Genomic DNA, 222 nt, shown 5'->3' with positions numbered 1-222 from the left:
TTTGGGAGTAACCACAAGTCGCCCCCTCCTGACTCCCACGCAAGCTCACCTGGGACAGGTGCAAGTTCATGCAGGCGGGCGGGACGTTTCACTTCACCGGAGCTTTATCAGATGCTAGGAGATCTTAGGTTCGAGACCAGGGGCTGCGGGCAAAGCTGGCTTCCTTTTATCCGCAGGGAAGATTAAAAAAATAAATCAGTAACAAATTATTACAAGACCAGA

Source organism: Zootoca vivipara, chromosome 12 (genome assembly GCF_965207765.1).
Source record: "Zootoca vivipara chromosome 12, rZooViv2.hap1.1, whole genome shotgun sequence".
Lineage (NCBI taxonomy): Eukaryota > Metazoa > Chordata > Lepidosauria > Squamata > Lacertidae > Zootoca > Zootoca vivipara.
This window is presented reverse-complemented; position numbering follows the sequence as displayed.